Source organism: Bos grunniens, chromosome 23 (genome assembly GCF_055505025.1).
Source record: "Bos grunniens cultivar Pamir isolate PY7600 chromosome 23, Bosgru_T2T1.0, whole genome shotgun sequence".
In the NCBI taxonomy this organism is placed as follows: Eukaryota; Metazoa; Chordata; class Mammalia; order Artiodactyla; family Bovidae; genus Bos; species Bos grunniens.
Window position 1 is genome coordinate 25,744,207 of NC_141187.1, and position 21,590 is coordinate 25,765,796.

General features: G+C 44.4%; 1 long non-coding RNA gene across 6 annotated transcripts in view; it reads left to right on the top strand.

Moving 5' to 3' along the window:
• Nucleotides 1-21,590, top strand: part of LOC147346954 (uncharacterized) — a 45,242-nt gene that overhangs the window by 8,143 nt on the left and 15,509 nt on the right. For 2 of the 6 annotated variants that reach the window (XR_015152048.1, XR_015152046.1), the window contains exon 3: nucleotides 12,633-12,825. The exons of the other annotated variants lie outside the window; for them this stretch is intronic. This is a non-coding gene — a long non-coding RNA (uncharacterized LOC147346954). The remainder of the gene's footprint in view (nucleotides 1-12,632; nucleotides 12,826-21,590) is intronic. 6 annotated transcript variants of the gene reach the window in all.

Sequence of the window (21,590 nt, forward strand, 5' to 3'; positions counted from 1 at the left end):
GGTTAACCACCTGTTTCTCTCTGTGCTAATACAGGAAGGGGATATGAGAAAATGGAAGGTGTTGGCTCAGAGCCCTAGAGGTCTGGGGAAGGTGGCTTTTAAAATAATTATCCTTTATTCACGGCCATGTTCCAGTGCCGCCTTCATTAATGTAAATGCAAAGTGTGCCAACAATGTTTTTTAAAAATAAATGAATATCAGAATTGCAGAACTGGAAGTCACCTTAGAAGCCATTTAGTCTAAAGCCTCATTTTATAATCTAGACAACTGAAGTCCAATTTGATTCTGAAATCAATATATTTAAACCAGATTTTTTTTAAGGTAAAGAAATATTCAGGAGACAACAAGACCCTGAAGGAAGGGTAGGTTTGAGCAAATCAAACTTTTACAGTTGAAAAATAGTTATTGAAAGAATAAATTAAGACTAGTCAAAAGCAGAATAGAACCATTTGTAAACTAGAAGATGGAGCTGAGAAAATTGCCATAATGCAGCAGAGTGGGGAAAATGAAAACTAAAGAGAAATTAAAAGAATTAAATGATAGAATGAAAAGGTTCAAAATATATCCAGCGGGAATTTTAGATGGAGAAAAACAAAGGAAATAATAGCTGAAAATTTTCCAACATTGATCAAAGACAAGTATCCTAGAATCCTCAGACTAAAGAATCACAATGACTCCTAGGCAAGGAATATTAAACCTTCACTTAGACCCACTGTAATGAAGCCCAGAAATATGGGGAAACTATTAAAAGCAATCCCCAAAAAAAGAGGAACATCCTGAATGGTAACAGATTTCTCAATGTAATATCAAAGGCCAGAAGCGATGGAATAATAGTTTAAAGGTCAAAAAAACCCACAAAAAACCTAACAACCTATAATTCTATACCTCGTTAAACTATTGTTAAAGATGTAAAATATTTTCAGAGTAACACTCTGGACCTTTGTTGAATGGACTCTGTATTTGTCTCTATGCTATGCTATGCTATGCTAAGTCGCTTCAGTCGTGTCCGACTCTGTGCGACCCCATAGACGGCAGCCCACCAGGCTCCGTCGTCCCTGGGATTCTCCAGGCAAGAATACTGGAGTGGGTTGCCATTTCCCTCTCCAGTGCATGAAAAGAGAAAAGTGAAAGTGAAGTCACTCAGTCGTGTCCGACTCTTAGCGACCCCATGGACTGCAGCCTACCAGGCTCCTCTGTCCATGGGGTTTTCCAGGCAAGAGTACTGGAGTGGGGTGCCATTGCCTTCTGCCATAACAAAATACCATAGGCTGGATGACTTAAACAACAGGTCTGGAGTCTGGAAGTCCCAGATCAAGATCTGGAAGGGTTTGGTTTCTGATGAGAGCTCTTTTCCTGGCTTGCACATGTCCACCTTCCTATGGAGTCCTCACATAGCCCTTCCTTTGAGCATGTGCAGAGAACGAAAAAGCTCTCTTACACTTGTAGTAAGGTAACCAGTCCTAGTGGATTAGGGCCTCACCCTTATGATCTCATCTAACCATAATTATCTCCTAAGGACACTTCTCCAAATACAGTCCAGTTGTGGGTTAGGGCCTCAGTTCAGTTCAATTCAGTCACTGAGTCGTGTCCAACTGTTTGCAACCCCATGAACCGCAGCACGCCAGGCATCCCTGTCCATCATCAACTCCCGGAGTACACCCAAACCCATGTCCATTGAGTCGGTGATGCCATTGTCCCCTTCTCCTCCTGCCCTCAATCTTTCCCAGCATCAAGGTCTTTTCAAATGAGTCAGCTCTTCACATCAGGTGGCCAAAGTATTGGAGTTTCAGCTTCAGCATCAGTCCTTCCGATGAACACCCAGGACTGATCTCCTTTAGGATGGACTCCTTGCAGTCCAAGGGACTCTCATGAGTCTTCTCCAACACCACAGTTCAAAAGCATCAATTCTTCAGCGCTCAGCTTTCTTTAAGTCCAACTCTCAATCCATACATGACCACTGGAAAAACCATAGCCTTGACTAGACGGACCTTTGTTGACAAAGTAATGTCTCTGCTTTTTAATATGCTGTCTAGGTTGGTCATAACTTTCCTTCCAAGGAGCAAGCATCTTTTAATTTCATGGCTGCAATCACCATCTGCAGTGATTTTGGAGCCCAGAAAAGTAAAGTCAGCCACTACTTCCCCATCTGTTTGCCATGAAGTGATGGGACCAGATGCCATGATCTTAGAATGTTGAGCTTAAGCCAACTTTTTCACTCTCCTTTTTCACTTTCATTAAGAGGCTCTTTAGTTCTTCTTCACTTTCTGCCATAAGGGTGGTGTCATCTGCATATCTGAGGTTATTGATTTTTGTCCCTGCAACCTTGATTCCAGCTTGCGCTTCTTCTAGCCCAGCGTTTCTCATGATGTACTCTGCATATAAGTTAAATACGCAGGGTGACAACGGACAACCAGTCTGTTGTTCCATGTCCAGTTCTAACTGTTGCTTCCTGACCTGCATACAGGTTTCTCAAGAGGTAGGTCAGGTGGTCTGGTATTCCCATCTCTTTCAGAATTTTTCACAGTTTATTGTGATCCACACAGTCAAAGGCTTTGGCATAGTCAATAAAGCAGAAATAGATGTTTTTCTGGAACTCTTGTTTTTTCGTTGATCCAGCGGATGTTGGCAATTTGATCTCTGGTTCCTCTGCCTTTTCTAAAACCAGCTTGAACATCTGGAAGTTCACAGTTCATGTATTGATGAAGCCTGGCTTGGACAATTTATGAATTTTGGAAGGACACAGTTCTGCCCACAGCCAGCTCCCAAAGGATACATTTCAGAAAGAAAGAAATCGATTATGAAAGTAAGGAATGGAGTGCAAAAACATTGGTGAGCAAATAAACTGGTAAACATAAAAGTAAATCTAAAGAAGTATTGACTCTAAAAAGCAATACTGATAATAATGACTAATTTGGAGGAAGGTAAAAACTAGATGGAAATAACTAGCGTTGTCCAATAGTACCTTCCACAATGATAGTATTCTGTATCTCCTCAGTTCAGTATAGTAGCTGTTAGCCACTTGTGGCTACTGAGTGCTTAAAATGTGGCTGTGCAACCAAGGAAATGAATTTATTTAACATTAATTAGTGTAAACCTGAGTAGCCACATGTGACTTGTGGTTACTGTCTTAAATAGCACAACTTCAAGTAATAGTAACATGGCAAAATAAATGTTTTAAAGTCTTTATTCATTTGGAAGGAGAATGACGTTTTGAAGGCAGTTACGTTAAAAGTTTATGTTAAAACTTTTTAGGGCTTCCCTGGTGGCTGAGCTGGTAAAGAATCTGCCTGCATTGTGGGAGACCTGGGATCAATCCCTGGGTTTGGAAGATCCCCTGGAGAAGGGAACGGCTACCCTTTCCAGTGTTCTGGCCTGGAGAATTCCATGGACTGTATAGTCCCTGGGGTCACAAAGAATTGGCCATGACTGAACAACTTGCACATACACACATGTTAAAAATTTAAGGACAGGGGCGTCCCTGGTAGTCCACTGGCTAGGACTCCATGCTTCCAGGTTCGGTACCTGATGGGGAAACTAGATCCCACATGCTGTGACTAAGAAGTTCATGTGCTGCAGCTAAGACCCAGTGCAGCTGTATAAATAAATACATCTTTTTTTAATTTAAGGATAAAGACTAAAAAAAATTTATCACTGCCAAAGCAATAAAGGGAAAAGAGAAACAAAACACTATTGATGCATAGAAGACAGTAAAAGAGGTGGGGGAAAAATCAAAGAAAAGCTGAGTAAATAGCATAAAAACTATTATAAAATAAATAAGGAGTGAATTGGTTATTATACTGGAATGTAGAAGTTTAATCAGGAGACTGCCACGTGAAAAAATCAGGTAGCCAAAGATATGTACAGTCCCTTTTATATGAATGCTCTCCTGGCCTCTCATTGAAGCCCTCCAAGCCTTTCTCACTTGCTTCACTACCTTCATGGGTCCTCTTTGAGACATTTAGAATTTTAAACCTTGAAGTCTTTTCTCTGTCCAACTCTAAGCTAGGACACTCAAACCAGCTTGCGGAGGTCCCTCAGGGTGCTTTGTCAGGAAGACAAGGGAGACAGACTGGAGGCAGTGTCTGGAAATTTGAAGTTTCTGGGGGGCCCCAGAAGCAGCACAGAATCTTAATCTGCCTTGTCTTACCTTGTGAGAGCTGCAGCAGGGAGCCATGGTCAGGAGGGTAGTGGAGAGGGACATGACAGTTACTGACACCTAGTGTTCATGCCCTTCCTACCCTGTGTCCCCAGCCGAAGTGTGGAGCCCCCATCAGCCTTCTCACACCCAGCCTTGGCCTTCCAAAGCCAGCCCTGGTCTTTGTTAACAGTCTTCTCTTTTCAAGAGGAGTCAGCTGGTGCTTACAGCTGTGGGTGGTATCTTAACAGAGACAGCAGTCTGGCCCAGCAAGATATTTCTGTCAGCCGTGCTGTGTGAACCGATCCGTTCTGTTTGGTTTCCATTGCAGGGATTTTCCAACAAAGATGTTTGGTACATGGTATGATGGAGGGTGACTGGCCCTGCCTTGAGCTGGCTTCCTCACTGGCCAGCCAGCCTGAAAGATCTGCTGGCCTTTAGCAATAAGCAGTGCAGGGGCCCTGTTGAAGTGGCGGCAAGTAAGCAGGGGGCCGAGTGAAGCCCCCTGCACAAAACAGTGAAGCAGACACACAAGGGCAGAGCAGTGGCTCATTTGGAGGAAGCCTGCTGTTTGCTTCAAGAGGGGACAAGACAATAGGTCCATATTTACCTCTCCCTGTTGACAGATTGGGGTGGCTGTGGTGGTCAGGGAACTCCTTGTTGGGTCCTGGGCAGGTCTAGGTCAGCCTGGATGGATGAAAGCCGGGAGACCAGCTCTCTGTTTCTGTCCCTCCCTGCACAGGCTCCAGCTGGAATGAAGCAGGGGTCCAGCCTAAGGGCCTCAGACATTAGGAAGCTCTACTATCTTGGACCCTCCACAGCGTCATCTGTTGTACCAGGCACATCCCTAATTATCTTCAGCTGCTAAAGGAACCCCAAAGGCAGCAGCCACAAAAATTCTGCAGCAGTGGGGCTTTGGGAGTCCTTTTCTCAATAACATCGTCCTTCACCTACTGCCATTCCAGCCTCTCTCTGAAATACAGGTAGTAACAGAGTGCAGGGCCTTTTGTGTTAAGCTGGCCTAGGTTAAGCTAGATTTAGCTCCACCCTGACCCTCCCATAAGCCCCAGCGCCTTCCAAGGTGTCTACAGTGCCCCCTACAGCACAAGTGAGCAAGTGCACCAGCTCCAGCCCAGAGCCACAGTGTCAGGTGCCACCTGACTGTTGCTGCCATGATTGCCTCTGATACAGTAGAGAACAGGCGCCTGGTCAGCAGAGTGGCCTGGGAATCAGCTGCTGGGCCACCGAGACCAGTACAGTTCCCACATGGCAGTCCTGGTCCAAGACACCTATACCAGTCTCTAGGAGGCAGAGCCATTCTCTAGGACAGTATGGGCTGAGGGTGAGAACTAACTGCCTGACCTGACATTGGAACATTCTTGTGTGGTATTATGCTAGGTGTTATGTGTACAAATGGTTTTAGTCTTTGTAAGCATACATACTGCCCATTTTGGGCCTTAGGGTCTCAAAGCATCCTTGGTGTCTTATTTAGGGTCATATAGTAGAGAGTAGACCCACTCCAGTGTTCTCGCCTGGAGAATCCCAGGGACAGGGGAGCCTGGTGGGCTGCCGTCTATGGGGTCGCACCGAGTCGGACACGACTGAAGTGACTTAGCAGCAGCAGCAGCAGTAGAGAGTAGGGGGCTTCCCAGGTGGTACAGTGGTAAAAAAAATAATCCACCTTCCAATGCAGGAGACATGGGTTCAATCCCTATATTGGGAATATCCCCTGGAGAAGGAAATGGAAACCCACTCCAGTATTCTTGCCTGCGAAATCCCATGAATAGAGGAACCTGGTGGACTACAGTCCATGGGTCTCAAAGAATCAGACACGACTGAGCACGCACTCATACAGTAGGGAGTAAATACACAGATAACTCATAATGATCACCTCCAACTCTCATCCTCAGGGGGAGGTGTGTTAATAGATATTTTCAAACTCTCTGAAGGGAAGACGGTTACCTGTGATGCTTTCACCAAATGATGCTGAATCTGTGGGAAAGACTTCTCTCTCTCTGTGCATTTGACTTTCTCAACCTCTGTTCTATTGTTCAACTTCCCCCCCTTAGCCCGGCCTCACTGAGGCCATGATCAGACCTCCTTCTGTGGTTCCAGAAGGTTGAGAATGGCAGGAACAGGAGAAGCAGGGCCCCTTCCTCTCCCCTTCCACTGCCACCCAGCTCCACCCAGGAATTAGGACTGACTCTGATCAGCAGCCAAACTTGACCGATACCCCAGAGAATGCTGCTGGGTCTACAGTGCGTGAGCACAGTGACATTTTCACACGAGAAGCTGAGTGATCCTAAAACACCCTGGTCTCAGTCAGGCTTGCTCATGTTACAGAGAGACAAGTTGAGACCTGAAGAAATTCCAGGACCTTGGGGTCCTAGGAGATGGGCTTCCCCAGTTCAGAACTTGTCCAAGTTTAGGATCCACCCAAAGCTTACCTTAACATACCCCCTCAGCTCTCTCCCCAGAAGTTTTCTCTTGGCAGAGTGCAGGCGCAAGTGAAACATGAGCCTGGACTATGCTTTAACCCTCCTGATCCAAGGACTGAGTGCCACTCCTCCATAGTCACTGATTCCAGCTGCTTAGGGTCCTTGGGGCCCCAGGACCAGCCTTCCTCCTGCCTCAAGGCTGAAACAGCTCAGGACAAGGCTCGTTCTTCTTTCTCACCTCCAAAGTGAAGACGCTCAGTTGTGTCTGACTCTTAGTGACCCCGTGGACTGCGGCCTACCAGGCTCCTCCGTCCATGGGATTTTCCAGGCAAGAGTACTGGAGTGGGTTGCCATTGCCTTCTCAGTCTCACCTCCAAATTAGCAAATAAACTCCTGTCCCATTGCAACTGTGTCCCCTGAGCAAAATAAAGTCTTCCTCCTGTGCTTTGTTTTCATCATTAACATTAAAAACCACCTATTACCCCACCACCACCCCCCCCCCACCCATAAACCTTAAAGGAGGGAAAAAGAGTAACAGAAACTTTTATTAAATTACACTTTTTAAACTAGTAGAGCTTTCTCATTGTGGTGTAGTTTTCACCCTGAAGTTGTCCGCACAGCCCCCACCCGCCTCCACATACAACACGTTCACCAGTGAGTTTTTTCACGTCTAGGACACTGCGGGAAGGAGAGAAAACTGAAAAAGGGGCAGGACACAAGGTAAACACAGCTAAATCAGATTGCAGCTAGGTCTAGGGGTTATCTGGCTCCGCTTCGAAAGATGGGGAAACCAAGGCTCCTGTCCAGCTCTGCATGACTCCAGCCCACCGTTTGCCTCTGACAGTTGTAGCCTCAGCTAGGTGGGTGAGGGTAGGCTGGAAGGAGGACTGAGAGAGACCAAGGAAATGTTCTCGCCTTCTGAAAACTGTAAGGGTCAAGGCAGAAACTACCTCTTTCAGGAATCCCTCTGGTTAACTCAACCTGGAGAACGAACAGTCCCATCATCCAATGAGCTACTGGGCTGCAGTCCTACAATGGCCAATCACAACTGGAAAAAGGCGGGTGCTTAACAAGGAAGAAGTTCTTGTGTAGTCCAATTGATTAGCCTATTCTAATTAACTACCACACACACACAACTGTACAGTTCACTCTCCACCCTTCCCGTATAACTCCTGCTCACCTCCTAGCTGGTCCTCCTGTCCCCAGTTCCCTCTCCTCCCCAATCCAGTTCATCCCTCTTTACTCCCAAAGGGTTATCTTTTTTTAAAGGCCAAAGTGATCATGTCACCTCTCTGGGTAATTTCCATCAGTGCTTCTCTTTGGCTCTTAGGAAAATGTTCAAGCTCCTTGGATCCTCTGCAGCCCCACATTTCCCCCTCTCACCCCACCCTGCAGAACTAACTGCAGTTCTCCCAAAGGACCACACTGTGTCACCCCTGTGCCTTCTGCAAGTCCCACTTATGTTACGTTGCTAAGTTGTGGCAATTTGTTACAATATATGTGCTTTGCATGTTTGCATGCTAAGTCACTTCAGTCGTGTTTGCCTTTTTTCAACCCTGTGGACCGTAGCCTGCTAAGCTCCTCTGTCCATAGGTTTCTCCACGCAAGGACACTGGAATGGGTTGCCATGCCCTCTAGGGGATCTTCCTGACCCAGGGATCAAACCCATGTCTCATGTCTCCTGCATTGGCAGATGTGTTCTTTACCAATAGTGCCACCTGGCACTGATACAGAGACAGTAGGAAACTAATAGAGAGTATTATTTGAACAGAGTTGGTGAAGAGAAGGGCACATTTGTGTGTGTGCTGGTGTAAAGGGAGGTAGATAAATGTTCATGCCTTTATGAGTGGTCAAAGTGAGACTCAAGAAATTTAAAGTAGAATCAACAGATGTGTATGTCAGCCACTATCAACTGCTTGGGCTATAAAGCAGCCACGCACCTATAACCAATTGTTTATAGGCTCCTTTGACAATGAAGACAATTTGTTCCCCTACGGCTGGGGATGACCTGCGTGCATGCCCTCTCTTGGCACTTTATAAGAAGATACAACACCTTGGAGCCTTATTAATACAAACATCAGCAACAGTACTTTATTCTCAGGAATGGAAAAAAGGAGGGTTAATGTGGAAAGAAGGAAAAGGACCTGAAGGGGAAAGTCAAATGAAAAAGCAGGATGGATAGGTATCACCTCGGGTTGGCCCGGCCTGAAATGCCAGGTACCGGCTGTTGGCTTGATGCACTTGGAACCTCAGCAGCTTTTGTGCCTCATCCTTTGCGATTCTGCTGTGTGCCATAGTGAGGGTGGAGGCTGTGGTCCAACTCTGGGCATTAGACCTCTCCTCAAACAACCCTGAATATTCATTGGAAGGACTGATGCTGAAGCTCCAATACTTTGGCCACCTTTGGAAAAGACCCTGATGCTGGAAAAGAGAAGGCAGGATGAGAAGAGGACAACAGAGGATGAGATGGTTGGATGGCATCACCAGTTCAATGGACATGACTTTGAGCAAGCTCTGGAAGATGGTGAAGGACAGGAAAGCCTGGTATGCTGCAGTCCATGGGGTCACAAAGAGTTGAACACAGCTGAGCGACTGAACAACAACAATGCAGATTATGGAGCCAGCAACAGCCAGTGACCACCTCACCGATACACTCCGCTTCCCAGTGGCTACGCTGCTGCTAGCCTGTTAGCTGCCTGAAGGCCTGCTCCACAGTGCCCCAGACAGCCCAGATCACCTGTTGAAACGCAGCTCCTCAGGGGTGACAGGTTGGTGGTACTGAGCTGTACACCACTGAAACAGAGGGTATATTCCATCACCCACTGGGACAAGCCCTGTGACACCCCTCTATTTCTTTCTGGACAGCGGGTAAGAGAGTGCCTGCATCTCCCCTATGGCAAAGCTGACTTGCTTCCAACACATGTGAATTATGGCTGGATCCAGGGCAACTGACAAACACTTGGCTGAAATAAAGGTCGAGACCAGCAGGACATGAAAGGCACTGACAGCTGTTAAGATAGTTTTCTACGTATGCCTCCAGTAGTCCTAACTCACACTGGGACCTTTCCACGACCTCCTGTAGGTCAGGCTGCCTTTTCTGGACGTCCTGAAAGATAGCACAGATGGCATCTCCAATGTCTCGAAAGGCATGCCCAGCTCTAGATCAACACTCAAGGTCAGAGGCACCAGGGAGGCCAGCCAATATGGTCTAACAGCTGCTTTCTGAGGCACAGAGAGAAGCAGTTTCAAGTGGGTGGCCTCCCTTTGAAGATGCAGACCAGCTTTTTGCAGATATAATAAAATGTCTCCTGAGACATCCGGAAGGCTTGCCTCCATCTGTGGGGGCTTAGTCTACACACTCAGAGGATCTGCCAAATACGAAGCAGCGTGGGGAGCACCCTGGTCCTGGGGGCTCGTCTTCCAAGGTCGGGGGGACAAAGTGTCTCTATAAGCATAGTGTGAATGACCACAGATGGAGGATGGCTTGGTTCAATTGGACCTGCATGGCCTGGGCCAGGGCAGCCACTGCTCAGCCTCCCCACTCCCAGCCACAGCATAGCAGCCATGCAGCGCTTCCCCAGCTGGATCCACAGAGCATGCCTGGCGGCTTGTGGGCACCACTGAGCTGAGCTGGCCAGAGTGATGTGTGGGTGTGTATGCTTTTCCTCATGATGGTCAGTGAAATGTTTCTCCCCCAGGTAGGTGTGGGCACCCACCGGGAAGCTCAAGGTTGAGTTAGCTGATGAATATCAGCCCTGCCATTATGAACCAGTTAAGGGTGTGAATGTCATTATATCTGTGTAAACCACACATCAGCATCCTCTGCCCATTTTCTTACAGACTCAGCAGTACAGTAGCCAGGACAAAATGGTGGTGATTTAGTCACGAAGTCCTGTCTGACTCTTGCGATAGAATGGCCCAGCACAAATAAGACTAGGTTCTTAGTGGAGATTTGAGATTGTCTTCTTTTCTTCACAGATGACTTCTGCTAAAGGACTTTTAATTTCTCCAGGCCTTCTGACTCTCTTCTCCAAGCTAACATATTAGTGAAATTCAGTGGAAAGTCCCCTCCCATGCGCTAAAATCAAAGAGTGCCTTGAAAAACCAAACTACTTCACAGATTTTACTTGTCCTGATCATGCAGTTCCCCCACAAAGAAACACATGAAGAGATAGTATTTTGGGGGGACAAAAAAGACAAGATCATTTTCAATCTCAGATTTCTGGCTTTTAGTTAAAATCTTAACTCTGGATTTTGACTTTATTATTATGAAGGAGGATCTGCTTCACAGGAGATCCTGTGAAGTTATTAAGTTAAGTTATTCCTTAACATTTTCAGGATGAAAACCACAAGGAAGAATATACTTTAACATGAGAGTTCTGGCATTGCCAACTCATGTGGAAAACCCTATGAACTGCCTAGAGCTTGAACTAAGAAGCTGCAGAGGACTTCTGCTCATGCCACTGCAGTGCCTTTCCTGATGCTTTTCCTCCTAATGAAAATCCACTTCAATAATATTATGTGTCCTTTAGGTTACTCCTCCTCTAAGAGCTAGCGTTCATCCTAGACAGAATTAGAAGTCAGAGATAATGCATTTGTATCCTAGCTCTATTGGCTGTGTGACCTTAGAAAAGTTACCACCCCTCTGTTTTTCAAGTGTTTCTTGTAGAACAAATAGGTTAACTCACCTAACCCTAAAGTCCCTTGATGCACTAACATCCTTATGCGTGTGTGCTCAGTCACTTCAGTTGTGTCCAACTCTTTGCAACCCTATGGACTATAGCCCATCAGGCTCCTCTGTCCATGGAATTCTCCAGGTAAAAATACTGGAGTGGGTTGCCATTTCCTACTCCAGGGAATCTTCTAGACCCAGGGATAGAAATGGCATCTTCTGCATTGCAGGGGGATTCTTTACCCACTGAGCCACCCGGGAAGCCCACTAACATCCTCAGGTTATTTTAAAAGACCAGATCCCACAGAATGTCAGCTGAGAAGATGGCTGAAACGCTCTATCTCAGGGTTTGTCTCCAAGGTAGTTTAATAAATATAATGGGGTAAACATGAAGTCAACAGTTCATTCCACAAATACTTATTGAGCCTTACTATGTTCTAGGGATTGTAATAGGCACAGAGCATAAAGTGAAATAACCACCATAGATACAGAAACCAACCAAATTTCATGTTGGTTATTGGACCAGCATCTTGGAGTAGGAATATACAGTGGTCATCCTCTTCTAAAGTTGTTTATAATTGGAAGGTCTGCTTGTTATTGATGGCTGATTTTTGACTTGGACAGGACTGAATATTCTGACACTTAAGCCTTTAAAGATTAAGCTTATTCCTTTTATGAAGTAATTAAACGTATTTCCTAAAACCCTATCTGGGGTAGAGTTTATTAGTCACTGTCACAATCTTAGGGCTGACTGCAGTTTCATTGCAATAGCATATTCCCCGCCCACCTGTCTGGGAAATTATCTCACTAAACTTTTATCATCTTTCACTTGGAAATAGCAATGTAGCCAACCCCCACTGAACTAGAGGAAATGTAAGTTTCTCTTCTGCTTTCTTGACCTTATGATTTCCTTTGATGTAAGACCTATTCGTGACCTGTCTTCAGCAATAACTCCTCCTAAGATCTTCACAAGTCTGGGCTTCCTCCTTAGTTACTACTAACTCATTACCATCTTAGGGCTTCTCACAAATCATTTAAAGTTCCTCCGAGCAGTCCTAAACTGATCTCACTGGGCCGAATGCAGAGAGATGGATGGAGATGAAGAGGAGTTTCCTGCTGATTTTTCTCCCATCCCATCGCTACATAAGAAACAACTGCTTCTGCTGCTAATAAGCCGCTTTCTATTAATTCGTTGGTGAAAAGGGAGGAAAATTAAGGTTTCTACCTGGCCCCGCCCCACAGCTGGGGAAAAAAAAATGCATGAGGAAGGTTTAAGAACTTTATGTTCCCATTCAGGTTCAAAGCTTCTCTCACAGAAGCTGGCCCCCAGGTCCCCTTTACTAATTGCTCAAATCGCTCCGTTCTTACAAGTTTCTCTCCCTCCAAGCCGCCCCCCAACCCGCGCCACCCGCAGTCTCTGAAGGAAAAGGTGTTCTGTTAAACATGAAAACCTGCGCTAGGTCTTTGAAGTGCAGAAGCCACCGACGAAGACCGAAAGCCTCGCTTTCCCGCCTTCCTGGTTCACGTCGAGAGGGGCTTCTGTTCCCCGAACTTGAACTTCAGGCTCCAAGCAGAGGCAGGTGAGAACCGTCGTCCCCGCCCCGCCCATAGCCCCCTCTTCCCCAGAGCATTGGAAGCCCGTGCTCCACGAACTGTGCACTCGCAGCCCGCACCCACCTTGCAGTCCCGACCGCCCACCGCCCCGCCCCCTCTCTCGCCCCGCCCTCGTCTCCGCCCCGCCCCTCGCTTCTCCTGCCCCCAACGTTGTCTCCGACTTCCTCTTAGACTCGCTGCTCTCCCTCTTTACGTTCTTCCTTTCCTCCTCCTAGCTTCCTCCAGACAGAACTTAGTCACTTTTTTAAAGTACCTTTTTAAAAAAAAATTCCAGTTTATGGGAAAGTTTCAAAAAGGGTCAGAGGAATCCCCTTCCGCCATTTATCTGAAGTCGCCCGTCGTCTTCTTTTGCCGCATTTACCCTGCGTCAGTAGGAGGGGTCCTCTCTCCCTCCCCAGCCACCCGGGGGTCTCTCTGCCACCCACTGAGGGCCTGCAGTTCCAGGGACGGGAAGCCGACTGTGATGTTAAAGAGTTAAAGAACTGCAAAACCTTCCTCATGAAGGAACGGGTGACCTTGAGTACCTTCTCAGACCTCGGGGCGGAGTGGGGAGAAGGAATCCCTGGGCCGCTGATCTGGCTGCTATTCACTCTTGAAGTGAGGGAGTTTATTGGGCTTATTCCAGTCAGATTCTTGGCTGAAAGCAAAGGAAAGTAGGTCCTCAGAGACAGACCCAGGGCGAGGGTGTCCCCGTCCAGGACCGTCTGAGTTGGATTCTGCAGTTTGGGAACTTGGCGCTCACCAAGGGAAAGCTAGAATGAAAAAGAGAAAAGGGAAAGAAGAAAGAAAAAAGTACTCCAGTGAAAGAACAAACAGAGCCCCAAACAAAACAAAACCTACATGTTCTGGCTTCCCACTTCCTCTGTTTGCAGTAAAGGTTTTCCTGAGCAACTACAAAACAAAATACAGAAGTGATAATTCTTGGTGCAAGACGTTGGCTGCTAAGGAACCTAGAGAAATTTACACTTAAGTTCCACCCTTGACAGTGAAATTGCTCAGGCTTTGTCAGCGTGCTTCTAGTTCTGTTGCAGCTACAACCAGATGTGTAGCTTCCAGAGTACAGTGTAGGCGACTGGGGGGCTGTTTGCATCTGAAACACTGAGCATTCTGAGGCCAGGCTCTTGGTCTAGTGGGCTCAACCTGAAACTGCACACTTCAGATGGAACTCAAACCCACAGTCTTCTAACTGAAACCACACAGTCTGTCTTAGGACTTAGTGAAGCTCAGGTTCTTTTTGTCTGGGCCAGAAGCAATTCAGCAAAGTGATAGGTAAGAAGTAGATTTTTAATAGCCTTTGTAAAGAGGTTGCAGGAAAATGGGGCTCTAGAGGATGGTCATGTCCCAAGTCTCAGGAGAGTTATGGAATAGGCTAGCAAGTGAGGGTCTTTAGCTTTGGGTAGGAAGGAATTCAAGAGCGGAGCCATAGAAAAGTGAAAGCATAGATACACAGTCCATAGGCAGAATGAGGTCTGTCTCAGAAAGTGAGAATGGTCCCCAAAATATGAGGTAGTTAGTTTTTATGAGCTGGATAATTTCACAGGCTAAAGAGTGGGAGGATTATTCCAACTATCTTGGGGTAAAGAGGTGGAGGTTTCTAGAAATTGAGCCACCACCCAGTTGGGACCTTTTATGGTCAGCCTCAGAACTGTCGTGGCACCTGTGGGCATGTCAGTTAGCATATGCTGATAATTACAATGAGTGTATACTGAAGCTCAAAGTCTACTAAAAGTCAAATCTTGCTGCCATCTTGGGCCTAAACAGTCTATTTGGTTCTAACCAGTTTATGTCATATCCTCAATGGCTGTGTTGTGCCCTGCCCCCTTCCCTCCTGTGTCAGACCTGTCTGTGGTCTTAGGTTCTTTTAATTTTAAAAAGTTAATTGCTAATACTAAAATATTAGGAGACTTGTTATAAAATCTGGATTTCCAGTTTTTGGGGGAAAAAGATTCATTCTTTCCATCAACCCTGGACCTTTATTTCCTCACATTTTAGCAGAAGACAGTTATTAGATACATTACATTGCTGTCTTTACCACGCCAGATGCACATGTTGCTTCCTGTCCAGTCCCTGTGGGAATTTGAGTGTGGGCCCCTGCCCTAGCTCTCTGCCCCCTGGGAGCACTCCTCCCTAGAAGGCTGACCCTCATCTTCTGTACTTAGCCTACTCTCATACCTCCCAGGGACTCTTTGGAGCCTTGCCCTGCCTCTCCCAAGTCTTGAGAAAATATTTTAGGAAGTCAAGTTGAAGCCATCAGTTGATATAAAACCAAAGGAAACTGAAGAGAAAAGGAAATGAATATGGTCATAGATGACAAACAAATTTTACTTCATCAACATAAATAAAAAGGAGTTGATGAAAGACTATTAGAAGACCTATGATAGGATATGGTTATTATTAACATTGGTATCCTGTGCTTCATTCTTTCCCTCTTCTAGTCCCATGACTTAATTGTTTGTTGAAAATAATAACAGTTCTCTTTATTGAATATTTACCATACACAAAAGATGAACTCCCTAGGTCGGTAGGTGCCCAAGAGAATGCACTGGTCATAGCAAACACCCTCTTCCAACAATGTGAGAGATGACTACGCTACGCATAGACATCATAGATGGTCAATACCCAAATCAGATTGATTATATTCTTTACAGCCAAAGACGGAGAAGCTCTCTACAGTCAGCAAAAACTACACTGAGAGCTGACTGTGGCTCAGATCATGATCTCTTTATTACAAAATTCAGACTTAAATTGAAGAAAGTGGGAAAAACCACTAGACCATTCAGGTATGACCTAAATCAAATCCCTTATGATGATACAGTGGAAGTGACAAATAGTTTTAAGGGATTAGATCTGATAGACAGAGTGCCTGAAGAACTGTGGATGGAAGTCTGTAACATTGTACAGAAGGCCATGATCAAAACCATCCCCAAGAAAAAGCAATGCAAAAGGGCAAAATGGTTGTCTGAGGAGCCTTACAAATATCTATGAAAAGAAGAGAGGTGAAAAGCAAAGGAGAAAAGGAAAGATATACCCAGGTAAATTCAGAGTTCCAAAGAATAGCAAGGATAAGAAAGTGTTCCTAAGTGATCAATGCAAAGAAATAGAGGAAGAGAGTAGAATGGAAAAGACTAGAGATTTCTTCAAGAAAATTAGAGATGCCAAGGTAACATTTCATGCAAAAATGGGCACAATAAAGGACAGGGATGGTATGGACCTAACAGAAGTAAAAGATACTAAGAAGAGGTGGCAAGAATATACAGAAGAACTATGCAAAAAAGATCTTCATGACCCAGATAACCATGATGGTGTGATCACTCACCTAGAGCCAGACAAAGTCAAATGGACTTTAGGAAGCATCACTACGAACCAAGCTAGTGGAAGTGATAGAATTCCAGCTGAGCTATTTCAAATCCTAAAAGACAATGCTGTGAAAGTGCTGCACTCAATATGCCAGCAAATTTGGAAAACTTTGCAGTGGCCACAAGACTGGAAAAGGTCAGTTTTTATTCTAATCCCAAAGAAAGGCAATGCCAAAGAATGTTCAAACTACTGCACAATTTTACTCATCTCACATGCTAGCAAAGTAATGCTCATGCTCAAAACTGTCCAAGCTAGGCTTCTCAGTATGTGAACTGAGAACTTCCAGATGTTCAAGCTAGATTTAGAAAAGGCAGAGGAAGCAGATATCAAATTGCCAAGATCCATTGGATCATAGAAAAAGCAAGAGAATTCCAGGAAAACATCTGCTTCATTGACTATGCTAAAGCCTTTGACTGTGTGGATCACAACGAACTGTGGAAAATTCTTCAAGAGATGGGAATACCAGACCATTTTACCTGCCTCCGGAGAAATCTGTATGCAGGTCAAGAAGCAGTCAGAACTGGACATGTAACAACAGACTGATTCCAAATCAGGAACCTAACCTCACTGCTCCTTGTGTATGGTTCAGTTCAGTTCAGTCACTCAGTCGTGTCCAGCTCTTTGTGACCCCATATACTACAGCACACCAGGCTTCCCTATCCATCACCAACTCCCAGAACTTGCTCAAACTTGTGTCCATCCAGTCAGTGATGCCATCAAGCCATCTCATCCTCTATCGTCCCCTTTTCCTCCTGCCTTCAATCTTTCCTAGCATCAGGGTCTTTTCCAATGAGTCAGTTCTTTGCATCAGGTGGCCAAAGTATTGGAGCTTCAACTTCAACATCAGTCCTTCCAATGACTATTCAGGACTGATTTCCTTTAGGATTGACTGGTTTGATCTCCTTGCAGTCCAGGGGACTCTCAAGAGTCTTCTCCAACACCATAGTTCAAAAGCATCAATTATTCAGTGCTCAGCTTGCTTTATGGTCCAACTCTCACATCCATACATGACTACTGGAAAAACCATAGCTTTGACTAGACAGACCTTTGTTTGCAAAGTAATGTCTCTGCTTTTTAATATGCTTTCTAGGTTGGGCATAGCTTTTCTTCCAAGGAGCAAGAGTCTTTTAATTTCATGGCCGCAGTCACCATCTGCAGTGATTTTGGAGCCCAGGAAAATAAAGTCTCTCACTGTTTCCATTGTTTCCCTATCTATTTGCCATGAATTGATGGGACCGGATGCCATGACCTTAGTTTTCTTAATGTTGAGTTTTAAGCCAACTCTTTCCCTCTCCTCTTTCATTTTCATCAAGAGGCTCTTTAGTTCTTCTTTGCTTTCTTTAGTTCCTCTTTGACACCACCATAAGGGTGGTGTCATCTGCATATTATTGATATTTCTCCCGGCAGTCTTGATTGCAGCTTGTGCTTCATCCAGCCTCACATTTCGCATGATGTCCTTGGTATATAAGTTAAAACAGCAGGGTGACAATATACAGCCTTGACATACTCCTTTCCTGATTTGAAACTAGTCTGTTGTTCCCTGTCCAGTTCTGACTATTGCTTCTTGACCTGCATACAGATTTCTCGGGAGGCAGGTAATGGTCTGGTAGACTGCGATGGTAGATGAGCAATATTGCATAAGGTGATGAAATTGTATAGAATTTAATACACACATACAGATGAGTACAAGTAAAACTGGGGAAATCAGAATAAGATCAGCAGGTTGTATCATTTGATTGTAAAATAGTACTGTAGTTTTGTAAACTATAACCACTGGGATAAACTGGATAGTGTACAGAAGAGCTCTCTGTTTTATTTCTTACAATGGCATGTAAATCTACAATTATCTCAATTATTTTAAGTAAACAACCAAAAAATTATATTTTTTCCTGAAAACAAGGAAATTTTAAATTCTTTATTAATTTGAAAAAAATTCCAACTTGCTTTGAATCCATAAATGCTCATTATAATAAGCAAAAGACATTGTCTAAATAAAAAACATACAAGTCTTTTACCCTACTTAAAAAAAAACCCCACTGAGAGTCATCTGGAATAATGTCTTCTCAGGGAAAACATGCTAGCACCTACTAATGATTTCCTTCCCCTTTTTGATGTTCACGAAATGACCTTCAAGAACTTTGCCCAGGACTGGCTCCTACCATTGGAAGAATCAACTTTCTTCCCCCTTTCCCAAATTGGAACAGTGTGTGCCCATCGACAGTCCTCTGGCACCCATCCCTGGCTCCATAGTCCCTGGAAGCCTGCCAATGACCTTCTCATATACAAATTCTATTGGTATCCCAGCTGGAGTAGGTCCAGGCTTGGAGACATAGCTCATTTAAAGGCAAGTATGCCTTCTCTAATAGTATCACACACAGTTTGTGCTTTGGTATCTTCCTACTGATATTTGTATGATGTGTATCCAACATCATGAAAGTTAGAGCAGGTAAGGTGTTCTGAGGCGGAAGCCAGGAGGTCCTGAATGCAAATCCACATCCCATGATTTTCTAGAAATATGATCTTGGGCTAATTGATCCAATTCTCTGAGCTTCAGTTTGCCCATCTGCAAAATAGAACCAATAGGACCAGTAGTAGCTACCATTATTGTTAGGTGGTAAGATAATAGTGAAAAATAAATGAGATGGTATTTGTAAGAGTGCTGAGCACAAATTGATAGTAACAACAAAACAGATGAGATGAATATATCTGCTTCCTCATCAATGTGTGAATACATGTGAATGCATGGGACTTCAGAACTGGAAGGTCCTGGAGAACTTGTCCAGTCCTCCCTCCCACTTAATGAGACCAGTGTTCATGAAACAGCAGATTTCAGCATTAAACTCCATCACCCATTACCATCACAACTTCTGTACCTGAGCAACATACCTGTACCTGCTATGCTCTGTCAAAACTTGGAAAAGCCCTCTTCTTTGGTCCAGGTACTTTAAACCTCTAGCTCATTAATTCTTACTACAATTCTGTAATGAATGCCCACTTATCTTCATTTTACAGCTGTGAAAAATGAGGCTTAGAGACGTTAAGTAACTTGTCCAAGGTCACACAGTTAGTAAATGGGATTCAGCCCAATTCTGTCTGAATCTGAAGTCCTTGCTCTTTTCTACACTATTTCACTACTTTAAAAAATGTGTTTATTTTTTTCAAGTCTCGTCCCCCTTTTCTGTATAACTTTTGCTATGGACTGAATGATGCCGTCCCAAAATTTGTATGTTGAAGCTTTAACCTCCAATATGATAGTATTTGAGGATGGGCCTTCAGGAAGTATTTAGGATTAGATGAAGTCATGAGAGTGGGGCCCTCACAGTAGGATTAGTGCCCTTATAAGAAGACTTCCCTGGTGGTCCAGCGGCTAAGATTCCAAACTCCCAATGCAGGGAGCCTGGGTCAGGGAATTAGATCCCGCATACTGCAACTAAAGATTCTGGATGCCACAAAAAAAGATCAGAAATGCCACAACCAAGACTCAATTCAGCCAAATAAATAAAATAAATATTTTTTAAAAATCATTATAAGAAAAAGAAAAAGGAAAGACACAAAAGAGCCCTCCCCACCTCCCTCATCCTTGCCCCCATCCCATGCACACAAGGTTCTGTGAGCACTCAGCAAGATGGTGGTCACCTACAAGTCAAAAGTCAAGAAAGGAGGCCTGCCTCAGAATGAAGCCTACCTTTGCTAACACCTTGATCTTGGAGTTCCTCGTCTTTAGAATGTGAGAAATAAATGTCTGTTGATTAAGTCTCAGTCTGTTAAGTCTCAGTCTGTGTATTTTGTTCTGACACTGTCCAAACAAACTCAGACACTTGCTGCATTCTTACCTTCCTTTTCCAAACCTGACCTCATTCAAGGGCTTGCATTTCAGCCTGTCCATCTCTCAGCTCCCAGCCTCCTGCCCTTCCCATTGTCCACTGAAGTTGGGTTATGACAATAGATTTCTTTGAAAGAAAATAGAAGAACGATGAAAAGTGGCCTAATTTCATTTTTAAATGTGCAGTAATTTTTGTGGTAATTATTTGCAAGAAAGATAATTGGACTACCTACTTAATATTTTGGGGCCTCCCTCATGGTTCAGATGGTAAAGAATCTGCCTGCAATGCGGGAGACCCGGGTTCGATCTCTGGGTTGGGAAGACCCCCCGTGGAGAAGGAAATGGCAATCCACTCTAGTATTCTTGCCTGGAGAATTTCATGGACAGAAGAAGAGCCTGGTGGGCTACAATCCATGGGGGTCCCAAAAAGTCACACATGACTGAGCGACTACTAACACTTTCACTACTTAACACTTTAATACTCTATTTAGGGTTAGTAATGTTTAATTAACACTCCTCACATTTTACATGAAAAATGATCAATGAAAAGTATGTACCAGTCAGGATTCTCTGCAGTAAGCAACAGAAGTCAATTCTGACTAAGTTAAGCACAAACAGGATTTTTTTTTTCTTTTTAATATTGGGAAGGTCATAGAATTTTCTGGAGTATAAAAACCACATTGTGGAACAGACATCCATGATGATGTTTAGATTCATGTGGATACCTAGTGAAAATGTACTGGTTAAGCCAGGATGCAATTTGGTGACCCAAGCATGATCTTGAAGGATAAAGACACCCTTGGCTATAAAAATGGGAAAGCATGGCCTTGAGGTTTAAATTAAGTTTACATGATAGATGACAACCACTATTTCTAATTTAACTCAAGTACAAACACATGTACCATCTCATAAATCTTACAAAATTGAATCTACAGGGCACTGTAAATAATGCATATATCCTATCAGTTGTATTGCAAATACAGACTAACAAGCCCGATGTTAAATAGCCACCTAATTTATTTGTGCATATTTAAGGCTCAAAGTTGCCCCCCAAACTCTCACAATCATTTTGAAGCCACTTTTAAAAATTTGAGAGGGGTTAAATTTAATGGATTAAATCCATTAAAATGGGTTATTGGCGGTCATTCAGACTCAGGGCAAGCAGCCAGTCCTGACATTCTGACTTTGAGGGTTGCAATACAAAACAGCTCATTATTTCTTCCTCCCACCAGAACAGAAAGCACCTTTGTCCGCTCTACAGATGGTTGCTGTAAGTCACCAAGATGCCTTCACTTCTGCTGGCTGCAGGTTAGAGAGATAGGGTGAGAAATAATAATAGATGGTCTTTGGACACCTTTGTCTGGGACACCCTTGGGGTCTAACTTGACATTTTCTCAGGCCATCTTCGAGGACTATCAATACAACCTGAAAGTGTGGTTTCACTGTTATTTGCTGCAGTGAAAGAGGAAACGCCCCACCAACGTTCCCTGTTGCACCATCTTGCTACTTGTAAGATAAGAGAGAAAAACAATGGTAACACAAACTCCCAGC